General features: G+C 43.7%; 1 protein-coding gene across 2 annotated transcripts in view; it reads right to left on the bottom strand.

The window, feature by feature from the left end:
• Window positions 1-13,002, bottom strand: part of ZSWIM5 (zinc finger SWIM-type containing 5) — a 146,247-nt gene that overhangs the window by 115,430 nt on the left and 17,815 nt on the right. The window contains exon 1 of one of the 2 annotated variants that reach the window (XM_074961868.1): window positions 10,718-10,795. The exons of the other annotated variant lie outside the window; for it this stretch is intronic. The gene's annotated coding sequence lies outside the window, so the exon portion shown is untranslated. Of the gene's footprint in view, window positions 1-10,717; window positions 10,796-13,002 lie in introns of those variants that run through there. 2 annotated transcript variants of the gene reach the window in all.

The following is a 13,002-nucleotide window of genomic DNA, read 5'->3' as shown; positions in this document are numbered from 1 at the left end:
TCCTGTTCTCTAATAAGCAATATGGCCTTTTCAGCACTTAGAGACTGATCAATGGGGATTGATCCCTGAACATCAATGGGGACTGCAAGCGCTCAGCGCACCTCCTTCATGTCTAACTAACAGCCTTGGTTATTAAAGCTCAAAAGCCGGTCTCTTTCACCAGCACCAGTTGGGCCAATTAAAGATATTACCGCCTCCACCTTGTCTCAGGACAGGTCTACACTACAGACCTAGACGGGTATAACTACGTCGCCCATGGGTGTGCAAAATCCACCCCCCCAAGCGATGGAGTTATAGCAACCTAACCCCCCGTGTAGACAGTGCTACGCTGATGGGCGAGCTTCTCCGTCTCCAAAGCTACCGCCTCTTGGGGGCATGGGTTAACTCTGCCGACAGAAGAACTCAGCGTAGGAGCGTCTCCACTAAAGCGCTGCCAGCCGTGAAAGCCAGGCCTCAGCCTTTATTAAAGGGTTTGAGCTGTGGTTCGTGGAGGGGTGCTAAACGAAGATTTCATTATGAATAATCACTGCGGGGGTGGAGCCCAATGCAAAAATGTTCATTATCGCTCAAATGAGCGAAGGGGGGGGAAAGGCTACAAGACACAACGCTTAAAGGAATAACCCGTGAAGAGGCCGTGAATAACCAAGTAAAGGTGTAACAGGGGACATCAGACTGGGAAGACAGGGAAGCGAGCTGGGGATTTGCTGTATAAAAATAATTGATAATATGGTAATTACCAGGCCAAACTCACCCATAGGTGCTGGGACAATTTTTATAGCGGGGGTGCTGATAACCATTAAGCAAAACTGCAAACCCTGTAAATGATGAAAACCACTTCAAACCATGGTGTGTAGCCGTATCCCCAGTTCCAGCACCACTCACCTACTGCTAATGCAGGGAACTAGAGCAGGGGTGGCCAACCTGTGCCCTGGAGCCCCAGGCGGCTCTTCAGAAGTTAACATGCGGCTCCCTGTCTAGGCACCGACTCCGGTGCTGGAGCTACAGGCACCAACTTTCCAATGGGCCGGGGGGCGCTCACTGCTCCACCCCTGGCTCTGCCACAGGCCCTGCCCCCACTCCACCCCTTTCCACTCTGAGCCTGCTATGACCTCGCACCTCTCCCCCCTCCCCCCCAACCTCCTGCACGCCAGGAAACAACTGATCAGGAGGTACGGGAATGGAGCTGACTGGAGAGGCTGCCGGTGGGCGGAGGGGGGGAGCCGATGGGGGGCTGCTGATGTATTACTGTGGATCTTTGGGAATGTACATTGGTAAACTCTGGCTCCTTCTCTGGCTCAGGTTGGCCACTCCCGAACTAAATAATCAAATTAACTGAACGTATTTGGCAAATCCAGGGAGGGGAAAAAAATCTGCTTCCCTTTTCTTTTATTTAAAAATAATATTAAAATAACAGCTACCCCATGCAGCTACCATCCTGTGCAGTATCTCCATCCAGCTGGTCAGGCAGTGAGTTACAAGGTAATTCTGGACGTCTGTACCAGACTGCACAATCCTCAAATCTGTCCAGGGTAGAGGGAAAATGCAAAAAAAAAAGACTTGCTTTGAGACCAAATGTGCTTGTTATATAAAGAGTTAATACTGCAGCTGTTTTAGACTCTTACCTAAGGGTTTAATAAACCCAGTACCGCAGCAAGGGTGTTAAACTCCTACACCTTTTGGTTCAAAGGCAGCTTTGCAGTGCCGAGCAGGCTTCTGAAGCGTGACCTTTTCACAAGGTTTCCAATTCAGTAAAGAAAAACGGTTTTTAAAGGCACCCTAACTAATTGCAGCCAGAAGACAGCACCTTAAACTCTGGCATATGCTTGTGTAGGTCTCCACACTGCAGGGCAGAAATGTCAGTACATTTGGTTATTGTGAGGGGGTTTCTGCAAAGGTTCAAGGGGACAAAGTCACTGTGCACTTCTCAGGAATTAGATACCCTTACGCGTGCTCGGAGGCCAATTCTTATTTCCATTCAACTCTTTTCTTCTTTTAGCAAGAGGTTAGCTCCTAAACTTAATAGCTTTTAAGGACAAAAGGGACCATTATGATTATTTAGTTTGACCACCCACATAACAGCCACAGAATCTCACCCAGCAATTCCGGCACCTAGCCCAATAATCTCTGGCTGAACAAGAGTGTCTGTTTAGATCCGATGAAGTGAGCTGTAGCTCACGAAAGCTTATGCTCAAATAAATTGGTTAGTCTCTAAGGTGCCACAAGTTCTCCTTTTCTGTTTAGATTTAAAAAGACTCCAGAGGTGGAGAATTTACCACCTTCCTAGGTAATCTGTTCTAATGGTTAATGACCCTCACTGTTAAAACCGCCCGTCTCTTGTTGCCAGTTTGAATTTGCTGATCTCCCAGGCATCCGGTCTCGTTATGCTTTTGTCTGATAGATTAAAAGGTCCTGATCGGTTCTCCCTCACTTCGTTTTGAGGCTAAAGGGTATGTCTACACTAGAAACACTACAGCAGCACAGCTGCAGTGCTGCAACTGCGTCGCTGTGGTATAGACACGCTACAGTGACAGAAGGGATTCTTCCGTCCGTGCAGTAAATTCCCTCGACCCAATGGTGTCTACACACACCAGGGTTTAGGTCGGCTTAGAAATTTTTCAGCACACTGAGCGATATAGTTAAGCCAACGTAACTTTGAAGTGTAGACCAGCCCTAGAACAAATCTAGATCTGCCTTTGTGCTGTGCTGCTGCAACACGAATGCCACGCTCACATGAGTTAGTTGTGTCTACACGGCTGATTCATTAAACTTTCCTTGATTTTGTTTCCCCATCATTTTCTCCAAGTAACAAAGAGGAACAGGATCATTTTAATCCCTACAGCGTAGCAGTAAGCGGATAGTCAGCACGCAACACCTAGATACCATCAGATGTTACCACACCTGGAAACTACAAGAGCATTTAGTGTCTAAATAACTCCACCTTTTACACGAGTCCAGAGCTCAGATTTTCCAGGCTGCTATCCAATGAGAAAAGCTACCTTTTGCGTCAAGCCCAAGGGCGGACCAACAGGAAGAGTTTTACATCGGCCCAGAACTGACTAGATGACCCAGTGGGACTTTTCCATCTTTAACGGCTATGATTCTGCAAGCTCAGGGAGTTACTTGTTTCCTGCTTCCTCTCCTGCATGAGGCAAATAACTTCCTTCTTTGAAGGGATCTGGCTGACACAAATTTCAGAGGATGCCACAGAAAGGAGAGGAAAGCATGGGAGTGCCACAGAGTTTTACTGGGGATTCTACAAACCACCCTCCTCCCAGCTATAGTAGTTTAGCTCCTGAATTTGTACATTCATCTTTCTGCTAACTGCCCACTGAAGCTGGCAACCTACAATGATTCCTGCTTGGAATGTAAGTTCATCAGGGCAGGGGCCTGCCTCTGTATGTCTGTAAAGTGCCTACTACACTTTCAGGTGCTATGTAAATACTAATACATGGAATAATTGAACTGTGGCACCCCACTATTAAGTTTGATAGAAACTTCCCTCTTGCACGTCACACATTCCCTTGTAGACAGGCTAGTTGTTTTAAATCAGCATTTAGTTCTTCCGATTTGTGGTCTGATCCAGGACACAAAATGCACAATAAACAACTTAAGAAACGCTCCCTGCGAGTCTAAGGTGGAATTTCCATCCTTACAGGTTTTTAAGGCCTGGCTTGACAAAGGCCTGGCTGGGATGATTTAGTTGGGGACTGGTCCTGCTTTGAGCAGGGGGTGGGACTAGATGACCTCCTGAGGTCTCTTCCAACCCTAATCTTCTATGATTCTATAGTATCGCTGGGTAGTTTTTAGAGGCTACAGAACTGCACAATGAAGGCCGCCCCATGAACACTATGACAAGATCAGAATAAATTTAGTTAACGTTATGGCTCCAGGACAGTGCATTCTGCATTAGTGCCCAATGCATGCAAATTCTCATTGCCTATTGTTAATAACATTCCCTGGCTTTTCTGTTTCTTACTTATTCAGAAGCAGCCCTGTCAAACCAGACCTTTAGCAGAGTCACTGGATCCATGTATGTGGCTTGACAAAGACATTGAGACCAATGCTGCGGATGTATGGTTGGGGGAGTTGCTTTATTTTGTAATGTAATACCCATTGTAAGCTTATTTTTAAGCATGTAACTAGTTGAGTAAGATATAATTAATTTTTACCCAGGCTGCCGTCTCATGTAGGACATACCCAGCACAAACAAAAGAAAACCACATACAGAGGCCATATTCCATACACAGATCTACTGGATAGTGATATATTTATTATTTTAAATTTATATTGCAGAAGCCCTGCAGGTGTCCACCAAGTTGGGGCCCTAAGGAGCTAAGCAACCTACAAACACAGTAAAATGACAGTTCCCACAGCAAAGCTTAGTACAAAAAATAAAAAAATACAAGACATGACAGGTGAAGGAGACAAGTGGCTAGCTGCGTACATAACTCTTAACCAATGACGACTAGTAAGCATAGCCAAGCCATGGTCATATTAATATTACTATCTGACAGTGTTCATCTATTCCTTTCAGAAGTTCAGAGCTGGAGTTGCAAACACTGCAGGGAAGTTGAGAGTGTCTGCAACCCCAAAGTTGTAAATCTGTAACTCTCAAAGGGAAGCTGACTTCTTGGACATTTCATTGACCAAGGGAGAAAAACGCAGAGCAAGCAGACAGCATGAGACATACTGGATTTCTAAAATTTCCAGTTTCAGTAATCTACTTCAGCTGTTCTCAAACTGTGGTACATACATCAGAGCAGCAATCAGGAGGTCTGGGAGCTGGTTTAAAGTATTGTATCAGACCAAAAAAACCATTATAGCCACACTGACTAAAGTTATAAAGGTGGTAAGCCAAGCGCATTTGAATTTTAGATGCCGTACATTAAGCTCTTACAGTCCATGAATCACCGATCTAAGGTGTTGTTGGTTACACAGAAAAAGAAATTTGTTTGAAATACACGACTTAAGTTGACAGTGTCTCTCTTAAGACAACACAGAAAAGTTTGGTGTCAGGGTTATAAAAACTCAAGAAAACATTCTGTGCCCAAAGAAGAGAAAAATATCCCACTTCTGCTCCTGACCCCACAATCCTACCCTCACTGTACAAGCCTAATATTTTAATTTGATTTTATTCAGACATTTTCACCACTCATTCTGGCCTTGTCGCATATATTTTTTGATAAAAATGCAAATGATTCTCTCTGGAGAGAATCCAAAATCTGTCTCCCTTTAAATTTCCCTGCAATATAATTATTCACACTGATGGATTGCAGACATCTGAAGTTTGATTTCTTACACACATTAATTCTAATTCTAGGTCACCAAACTACTTTCATAGTTGTGTCAGCACTGTCTATACAAACCGTTAAAAACAGGCTGCGATGATCATCAAAAATGAAACGTTAAGTTCACTGCCCAGAGATCCTGAGGGAGCCATGAAAAATGTCTGTCACTATACGGTCGCTTCAGTTTCAGTTCTGGCCAGTGACATTGTTTAACAGTCACTTCATTAGTTAAAAAAAGTTATTTTGATGCTCATTGGGCAAAGCGAAATTTATATTTCGCTCCAATACAATAATTGTACGAAGCCCAGCACACCTGTACCATGGAATCTCTTCTAAGAGCTTGTCTACGCTGCAATTTGCAGGCATGTAATCAATGACAAGTGAGAATGCGTTGCTCAAAAATTGCATCTTTTTGTTATTATATTGCCTTGCCTCATGCCAACCGGCTTCTCCCCTAGCAGTGCACACGTCCTGCAGCCATCCTTACTGGCAGAAAAACAAGGACTAAAAGAAGGGATTCACCTATGGCTCATGGTGCACAACTCCTATAATACTGGACTGATTAAATTACGTTTTTAATCTCTATAGCAGGGGTGGCCAACCTGAGCCTGAGAAGGAGCCAGATTTTACCAATGTACATTGCCAAAGAGCCACAGTAATATGTCAGCAGCCCCCCATCAACTCCCCCCGCTCCCAGTGCCTCCCACCAACCGGCAGCCCACCGATTAGCGCCTGCCGCTCCCTCCCCGCACCTCTCGATCAGCTGTTTCCTGGTGTGCAGAAGGCTAGGAGGGGGAGCAGGAGGAGTGAGGGCATAGCAGGCTCGGGGAGGGCCCGGGAAGGGGTGGAGTGGGGACAGAGCCAGGAGTTGAGCAGTGAGCACCCCCCGGCACACTGGAAAGTTGGGGCCTGTAGCTCCAGCCCCAGAGTCGGTGCCTAGACAAGGAGCCGCATATTAACTTGTGAAGAGCCATATGTGGCTCTGGAGCCAGAGGTTGGCCACCCCTGGCCTACAGCATTAAACACAAGAGGCAAAATTTCGCCACGGCATATTCAGGTACAACTCCCATTGATTTCAATAGAAGCTGCCCTGGCATCAGTCAGAACAGAATTCCATCCAAGAGGTGGGAAATTTAAGGCCTCAAAGCCCACTGAAGTCTATAGAAAGACTCATGAACTTCAATGGGCTTTGGCTCAGGCCCTTAGCAAAAAATGGAAACTGAACGTATTGATCGAAACACCGATCCTGGATCTTTGGTGTTGCTGCATACAAATACATACTGGAATGTTATGTGGCTCCCCTGAGCTCACCTGTCTCCCACTAGCTTTAGTGGACTTCTCATCACTACCCCCCAGAAAATAACTTCCATACTAAATGAGATTCGTTTGCTAGTGTTTTACATCAGAGCTTGCTTTCCTTTTTTTGCCACCTTTGAATGTGGAACTATTCCAAACTCTGAAAACACAAGTTGTAGCCTTGGTAAAATACAAATCAGCACTCTGTCAAAACAGAAAAATAAGGCAGGAGCTGATCTGTGAACATTAATCCACTGCAGTCAAGGAGGAGACAATTTTCCCTTGAGAAAGTCATACATTAAAAGAAAAAAAACAGATTAATGTGACTTTGAAATATCACAAGCACTGTTTATCTTCCTACTGCCACAGCAGATCTTTTTTTATACAAAGAGCCTGAAAATTCAGTCTATGTAGCTCTTCTGCGTTAGATGTACAAACGGGGACATTAAAATCTTAGAATATAGCGAAAACAGATCTGAAGTAACCTGATTTTTCTCAATATACAGCTTTAGAGTTACTGAATAATTGCTTCATTTAAAACGTATGCTTCCTAATTGCTTCCACTGATATAATCTCTGCTAATTAAACTCAACATAGGTGCACGTTACTGTGCGTTCCTAGGTATTTTAGTAATCTGGACGCACACACAAAGTTCATTCCTTAACGGTTCTGTGTCAGTGTTAAAACTGTCCAATGTGTTTAAAAAGGTCTTGCAGTAGACACACACTTTAGCAGCAGACACAATGCACATGCCCTTGATGGATACAGTCAGAAATAAAAGCATCTGTCCCAATATGAGGCAGAATGAAAATGTTATACAAGCTTAATAAAAAGCAGACTCTATTGCATGAAGATAATATCAAACATTTAACAAGAGTTGCATCTTTATCATGTAACCCAAAATAACACCGAGACATGAGGCTGATAAAGAAAGCTCGCCATCTCATTTATATCCTCCTCACTTTTCTTCTACATATATCCCGTAGATCATAAATATATATTAATAACTGTAACACTCAAAGTTTACTTTCAGCCATAACATTTACAATTAATACTCTTCAAATGACCTTTAATAATAATGAACTACCACTGAATGCATCCGATGAAGTGAACTGTAGTCACGAAAGCTTATGCTCAAATAAATTGGTTGGTCTCTAAGGTGCCACAAGTCCTCCTTTTCTTTTTGCGAATACAGACTAACTCGGCTGTTACTCTGAAATCTACCATAATACTGTCTCACACATACTAATTTTTATTACAAATACTATACTACAAAATGTTCAAACTAATCTCTTTACAAAAAATATACATCCTCATTATATTTTTCCTTGAACAAAAGCAGGGTCTCATTTGGCATCTAAGAACTGTGGGGGGGAAAAAACCCCGACCCCCCCCCTTTTTTTCCCCTTAATTAAAACATTTGACTCAGGAGTTGCAGGGGGACGACCACTCTCCGGGGATGAACAGGAAATTTTCCCAAGGAGATGAGATTGGATGAGGCTACATTCTCAATTAATGTAAGCCTGTACTGGAGTAAGGGAGGTGGGAAGACAAAAAGTGCTGATCCCCTACAGTTGTAAAGGTAACCGCCCAAATGAGATCCAAGGCAGGGCGGTCCTTCCTGGGTCTGCAGACACACCACTGTAGGGCCTCCCAGAGATACAGAGGACTGAAATTGGGTCAGTTCCATTCATGCTCACAGGGTTCTAAATGACATCACTGAAACTGATCACAGTCCTGTCAATTTCAGGATGGGGCTGTTCCGCAATACTGTGACAGAAACAGCCACTGGAACTAATCACAGTGGAGGAAGACACAAAAAAATGAATCTGGGGGAGGAGTAGAGAAGTCAGACTATTAGCCCCGTTATGAAACGCAGTTAAACAGACACCATCCATCTGAAATCCAGTCTCTCTTTCTTTCTTTCTTTTTTAATGCAAGTTAAAAGCAACTCAAAATCCTGCCCAAGTCCACCTGCTAGTTTTGGGGATTTCATCATCACATTTTCCTATTTTTAAAAAAAATGTTTCTCTCCCCCACCGCTGGAAGACCCTTACACAAACAACAGTGGAAACTGACTGACTACTTACAGCAAACAGTGAAAGTGAATGGACAAGAGGGGATGTCAAATACATTAAGGAAAGACTTGAAAACAGAGAAAAATATTTCTCTTTAATCTTTCTGGTATATTGTTTGTGCTACTTGTTACTGTAGCAGGTTAAAAATAATAATAATTTTAAAAGGCAGAACTTAAATATAAAATTGACACCCTTTTAATGTCCTGTCTGTGCTACATATTTTAACCATGCTATCAGTTCCGCAACTTGATTGTAGTTAAAGCATGGGCAGGTTTTAACACTTCATTCTGAATGTCTTGGAATCCTGGGCCCTAGTAATGCACCTCTGCTGTTTCACACTTTGCTACACAGTCATAAGGAAAACAAAGCTCTCAATTAACATTTTTAACCACACAGACATTCATCTCCAATAACCCATTTCGAGATTAAGTCATTTTTAAAAAGGGGAAGTCAAAAATGGAAAGGTGTATATTTTTAAAAAATACCAAGGTAGTTTTAAAAGCTGATTAGCCAACATATCCCCCCAGAAATACTTCCTGCAGCTCTGTAGTATTTCTACATTAGCTTTTAAATACAGATACCTGCACAACAGAATTTTGTTTTGCTTTTTTGAGGTAGGCCTCAGCTTGATGTTAAAAATGCCCAAAATTTCAGGAACAGAGAAAAAAAATCTTCCTATTTGTGCAAATGGAAACTAACACACAAAAAACACCACACACAGCAATAGCTGTTGAGAAAAACACAACTGATTTTGCAGGCAGTTTTCCAAATACAATGGCAACAACAATGTGAAATTTAAAAAGGAATGCACATTTCAACCTCATTACTACAGATCATAATGTTCTATCACTGAGCACGTTCCACAAGCATCTGATTCAGTTACTCGTAGGCAGGCGTGAGGCTATCCAACCTTCCATCAGTCAGGTTTATTCTCCCTTTTTCCAGCAGAATGAAAACCACATGCTCCCTGGCTTCCAAGTCCTTTATCTGGGTCAGTGTTACCACAATCTCTCCACACAGCAGACTGCTTCCCTATTGGTTGTTGTCAAGATTCATTACGGCCTGGATGAGAGGAAAAGGATCAAGTGCACCATCTTTTCAGGCTGCAGACAGCTGATCTGCTCTGGATAATTTCCATTGTTTAATGACCTGAAACAGGCCAAGTCATAAGAAAAATCTAGCAAAACAGGAGAGGGAAGCCTCTCCCTTCTTATTAGACTTCACATACTGATAAAAAATTATTACACTTTTAAATCAGAACAATTCCCTGCAGTTGCATTGTAGCCATTTCAAATCTAGATTGTCTAACGTACATGCATATTCATAATCCCTGTATAATTAAATTCTTCAATCCCTGGAGTGTCTTTCCTAAACAATAGTCATTTATCTTACCCAGATAAGGGTGTCCTCCATTTATTCCACTTTGGAGCTAACAGCATTCCCTTTTGATCAAGAGTACGCAGCAGACTCATATACAATCTTAAAGATATTGAAATAGCAAGATTACACTCCTTTTCTTCTAAAGTTACCCATTTAAATAACACACTCTCCTGAATTTAGAGTAAAACCTTTCACCTAAAGCCAACATAACCAGCACACGCAACAACACGCTCCCTTCAAATGGATGTACTTGTATTATGCCCCTCAACATTACCCAATTTACCCCAGTTCCAGACACCTTAGCAACTAAAGGTCAACACTTTGTATCCAAGCAGCAGAAAAATCACTTTTAAGAGAGGCTACTGGGCAGCAGAGTACTAATCTAGTCAAACATTATGCTGGGTAAATTAATTTGACCTGTAACTATGAAAGTGTTTAACAACTCAAATTAGAACATTCTGAAGGAAAAAACCTGACACTACATGTCAGACCTAGTTTGGGGTCATGGAATTACAAAGTGCACCAAGTCCCGAGAAATCAGCAGCTCTGCTGGGCTTGACCTGTCCATGCCATTCTACCCAAACCTTCCTCTGTAGTTTTATGCAACATCACAATAGCACGCAGTGAAGCAATGTCCGTAGTTACTGCTAACAGCCGTTTATTATGCAGTCATACCCGCTCCGGGTGTGATCCTGTCGGACCTGGCAATCCAAGCAGAGTTGGGCCAGGTCAGCGCTGGGACGGGAAACCCAAAGGTGCCCCAGGAAGCAATGGAGCTGGCAATTCTTCTTTCGGAATCAATGCCTTGGCATGGCACTTGGGGCTGCTCCAGACTACATTATGGGTACGCGGGGGGCACAACATAAAAAGTTTGAAGATCACTGGTCTATGCAAACGCTGCCATTTTGTCCAGCACTTTAACCATGTGTTATATTCCTGAGCGCCAAACCACCAAACACTTAAGCGACACAAAAACCCTAAGGCAAGCAGCATCTGCAGAGAGCACCCGAACAGTCCTTTGTGACACTTTCCGACATGGCATATTTCTAACATGCAGCCCAATGATCACACAAAAGAAGGGAACTAGCTCTTATTTTAAGAACATTCTCCACAGCACTGAATTTCCATGTGCAAAAGAGCCGTGCCTGTTAAACTCATCCTCTATTTATGTGACGCTTCACAGATGCTGAGCAGCACCAACGGCTTTGGGAGAGAACAATGCTGTTTGCAGAAGAAAGATGCGAAAGATGTGGCATTTGAGTTTGCTGTTTGCCTTAGAAAGGGCCTGTCACCATAACAGAATTTGAATCCTCCACACTACCTATTCATTCTCACCTCCAGCTGAATTTTTATTTGATTTGCTTTCTTTCAGCTGTTCCTTATTTTGCATCTGTTACTCAAATGCAAAAGAATAAATGGAACATCTATCATTCGGCGGGGACCACCAGCTCTTAACTGTTCCACCATGGTCATCATTTGCCTTGTTGCGAAGTGCCTTTTTTTGAAAAAGTTTTCCAGATTTTAGGAGTGCCACTAAATCATCTCAAGTGCCGTTCACCATCTGCTTTACAGGTATAGTGAAGGACTCTGGAACAATGCATAAGAACACTTCCCAATTCATCTTGACCCTTCCACCGTTTTAAAAAGGAGGGACAGGAAAGGGAATTTTTATTGCAATCCAGAAGAGTCTGCAAACAAAGGGACTAGATCCTGCAGTCACTTAAGAGCATGGCTACACTTGCAGATGTAGAGCGCTTTGAGTTAAACCAGCCTTCGGAGATCGCAGTAGGGAAAGCGCTGCAGTCTGTCCACACTGACAGCTTCAAGCACACTGGCATGGCCACATATGCGGCACTTGCAGCGGCATTGGGCGCGGTGCATTATGGGCAGCTATCCCAGCATGCAAGTACCTGCAACATGCTTTTCAAGGGGGGGAAGGGAGGGAGTGTGACAGGGAGTGTGACATGCGTATGTGGGGGGAGAGAGAGTGGGTTTTTGGGGGGCTGAGAGCATGTCAGCATACTGTCTTGTAAGTTCAGACAGCAGCAGACTCCCCTCCCACCCGCCTCTCTCTCTCTCACACAGCACTCCACACTAATGGTTGCTTTGTCTCGGAGCAGATAAGAGGTTGGCTGTCAGAAACGGAGCTTTCAAAGGGCATATCCGCATTCCTGCAGCAATTTAAAAACAATGACAAGAGTGGCCACTTGACTTAAGGGGATTATGGGACGTTTCCGGAGGCTGATCAGAGCACAGTAATGCAACACCTCGTTTACACTGGTGCCGCGGCGCTCCAGCGGGGGCGCAGCAAACGTTATCCCACTCGCCGAGGTGGAGTACCAGCAGCGCTGTAGCTGGAGTCAGAGCGCTCTACGTGCCTTGCCCGTGTGGACGGGGAGTGAGCTAGTGCGCCCGGGGCTGCTTTATTGCACTGTAACTTGCAAGTCTAGTCAAGCCCTTATACAGTCATGTGAGTAGTTCCATTGAGTTCAAGGGGACTGACTGCTCACATGAGTAAAATGAAGCAAGTTGGGAAGCCTTGGCAGGATTGGGGCCAAAGTAAAGATCTCAATGACCCTTTGTACCTATGAGTGTACAGCAATACACAGCCATCAGCAAAGTGCCCCAGCTTCCACTGGGCTTTCCATAATTAGCCCTATTCTTCTCTCACAGCTAGCACGACGACTTTTATAATGACAGGTTTCAGAGTAGCAGCTGTGTTAGTCTGTATTCGCAAAAAGAAAAGGAGGACTTGTGGCACCTTAGAGACTAACCAATTTATCTGAGCATAAGCTTTCGTGAGCTACAGCTCACTTCATTGGATAAATAAATAAATAAATAAATGTTAGTCTCTAAGGTGCCACAAGTCCTCCTTTTCTTTTAGCTTTTATAACATGCCTTAAAAGGGATGCCCATTTCAATACTGTGGGTACGAGAGCCACTGTAAGTCATTCCTGAGC

Source organism: Natator depressus, chromosome 8 (genome assembly GCF_965152275.1).
Source record: "Natator depressus isolate rNatDep1 chromosome 8, rNatDep2.hap1, whole genome shotgun sequence".
Classification (NCBI taxonomy): Eukaryota; Metazoa; Chordata; order Testudines; family Cheloniidae; genus Natator; species Natator depressus.
The sequence above is the reverse complement of the archived record's forward strand: the minus strand, read 5'-3'. Positions and strand labels throughout refer to the sequence as shown.